Source organism: Lagenorhynchus albirostris, chromosome 7 (genome assembly GCF_949774975.1).
Source record: "Lagenorhynchus albirostris chromosome 7, mLagAlb1.1, whole genome shotgun sequence".
NCBI lineage: Eukaryota > Metazoa > Chordata > Mammalia > Artiodactyla > Delphinidae > Lagenorhynchus > Lagenorhynchus albirostris.
The window spans coordinates 107,371,309-107,374,364 of record NC_083101.1 but is presented as its reverse complement, the minus strand read 5'-3'; positions in this window follow the sequence as shown (position 1 = coordinate 107,374,364).

The following is a 3,056-nucleotide window of genomic DNA, read 5'->3' as shown; positions in this document are numbered from 1 at the left end:
TTTTAAGCAATGGTTGGCCATTCTCTACCCGTGTACTTTCAAAGCTGCCCCTCTGTCTCTACCACTGTATCTCCTTTTCTTTCTGACTGAGACTGAGCCCTTTTCTCAGCTACAAATAAGATGCAAAGCTCATTTGCCCAAACAGTGGGTTTATAGGTAGCAGAGGTAATTTCGATTTGTTTGCAAAAAGCATATGCAACCAAGCTCTTGAAAGCGCAAAGTGGGCTCGGGGAAGAGAAATACAATCATTGAGGTCCACCTGTTAAGACCCACCTTCACCCCCTCCTTCCCATCACATGTCTGGCTCCAGAATTAAGGAAAAATGAAACCCAACACCAAGCCTGACTGACCCTTGACCTGTGAATAGGTGAAGAAAATTATCAGATTCTGAAGGCCAGGAGGCCTATTTACTAACTCACCAGTGAAACCAACAAAAAACGCCAGTGAGATTTTCTGCCCTGAAAGCATCCCAGGAAGGTCTGACCTGGGTCAGGAAGGGTTCTCCTAAACTTTCTAACCAGTTCTCAAGACAGAGCATCCACAGCAGGGACCCCAGAGGAAAGCCATGTGATCTGGGAGGGTTGGAGGAAGCAAAGGCAAGAGGACCCAGGGGCACCTGGTCAGATTGTTTGATTTTTCGTGTGGCTTGTATTTATTTGTTTTTTTTTCTTGAGAGACTGCCCATCCCCATCAATTTCTGATTGTTCAAGTGGGAAGCCGAACCAGAAAATGGCGAAACTAAAATGACACCCAATTGTTAGAAAGAGAAACCAAGAAAATAAACCAGAGAGCGAGAGTGGGAAAGCAAGCCTTGGGCTCTGTGGCTTGGCCTGCAAAGAATCTCATCCTTCCTGTCCCCAAGGCCTGAGAGCCTCTGCGTACCCTCAGTCCACACTGGCTGGTCCTCTCCCTGCCCTCCTTCCCCCACCGACCTTCTATCCTCCAGCCCCCCGGCTCCGGGCCCTCCGGGCTCCCTCGGTGCATCTCCCTCTCTGCCCTGATGAAGGGGTCACCACGGGGGCCAGGAGGGGACTCACCCGCGGTGGGAGCGGTGTCCCTGCGGCTCCTCACAGCGTCCCTCAGTCCCGGGGACTCCAGGCTGTTCTCAGCGTGTGGGAGGGAGGCGTTGTGAGCTGTCTCCCAGCTCCCTCGGAGCTCCCAGCTTTCCCCTCGGAATTAGATAACAGGAAAAATAGATAAGGGAAGTGGTTCATTAATTCAGCAAGCCTTTTTTTCTTTTTTGGTACGTGTACAAGTAGAAGGAAACCCTGCTAGGGATTGAAGCCCTGGTTGGACATTAAAAAAAAAAGTCAATGTTCACAAGGTTCCAGGGATGCTTCTGAAAGGTCACTCGGAAGGACCGGAGATCAACAGGAAAGAAACGGAAGGAATCACTGTTCTTGGGGAGAAATGCTGATTCAGAGTGCGGCTTCTCCAGCCCAAGTCCCTCTCAGGCTCTAGTCCTTCCCTTCTGAGCAGGGAGGGCCGCTTTGTGGTCTTTGCCTGGGTCACGCTGTCATCCTCGGAGAGCAGGAATAATAATAACAGCAGTACTATTCTTCCTAGCATGGCAATAAAAAATAACAGATTTTCAGAGCCCTCGCTCGGGTAGGATTTCCTGGGCTCCTCAGGACAGGAGCAGTTGGGCAGATTACATAATAAGAGATAATTGAGGCAACTGAGCTCAGAGAGGTTAGGAACATGGCTAGACACACAGCAAGGAAGGGGATGGAGCCCACACTGGATTCAGATCAATTGATTCCTAATTCAGTAATAAAGAAATCAATGGATTCTTAGCATTGGAAGAGAACACAGAATTTCAACCTCCTGCCCAAAGCAGGAATTCCCTGCGATGTGATTATCTGCACTCTATTTGAATACTCCTGGTGATGGGGAGTTCATCCTTTTACACTGCAGGGATGTACAGTGCTACTGGCTACCACGTTTCCCTGCCCCACAAATGACCCAGGATTGCGGGGCTGTGCTAGGCACACAGAAAGAAACAGGGAGCAGCAGCTGTGGCATGATGTGAGGGACCAGGTGGACCAGATCTCTCTTGAGAGGCCTGCTGTGTAATTCTCTTGGGTCATGTCTGGCATCATTTAGGGTAAGTCTCACCTGAGGAGTCAGTATCTCCCAAAGGCAGTTCTTAATAATAGTAAGAATAAACACAATGGCTTTATATTTTTACGTATTTCCCTCTTCCCCGTCTCCAGGATTCTAACAACAATCTCTTCAAGGAAAGGAGAGAACATAAAAGTTATTACTGATTTCCAAATGTAGACTAGGAACCTGAAACAGAAAAGGTAAATGAATTGCCAGAAGTCAAAGAACAAATGTTTGGTGGAAAAGGAACTAGAGAGATGAAGGCCTGGGAAAAAAGGGAAAGCATAAGGGAAAATGAATATTTTTCCCTTCCGAGAATTTTTAGTTATGAATATTTTTGGAAGTGATAAATAAGGTGTCTATTATTGTTATCTGTCTTTACACTCTTCTCCTGCCAAATAACTTGTAGGAACTATGCCACAGGAAGATTTTAGTGTACAACTCCCTGTGGTGTCAGATCATTAAAATTCCTAAAGTGTGGGCTGAGCAGGACAAAACGGAGGTGCAGAAGCAGAGCCATGCCTGCTTTCTTCAGGGGGGTCTCTTATATTTACCAGAGGACTGTTCCCATATAGCCTCCCTTCATGTAGTTTAAAAAATTATTATGGTAATTCAAAAAGACACATGCACCCCAATGTTCTTTCCAGCACTATTTACAATAGCCAAGATATGGAAGCAACCTAAATGCCCATCGACAGACAAATGGATAAAGAAGATGTGGCACATATATACAATGGAATATTACTCAGCCATAAAAAAGAAATGAAATTGAGTTATTTGTAGTGAGGTGGATGGACCTAGAGTCTGTCACACAGAGTGAAGTAAGTCAGAAAGAGAAAAACAAATACCGTATGCTAACACATATATATGGAATCCAAAAAAAAAAAAAAAAAGGTCATGAAGAACCTAGGGGCAAGACAGGAATAAAGACGCAGACGTAGAGAATGGAC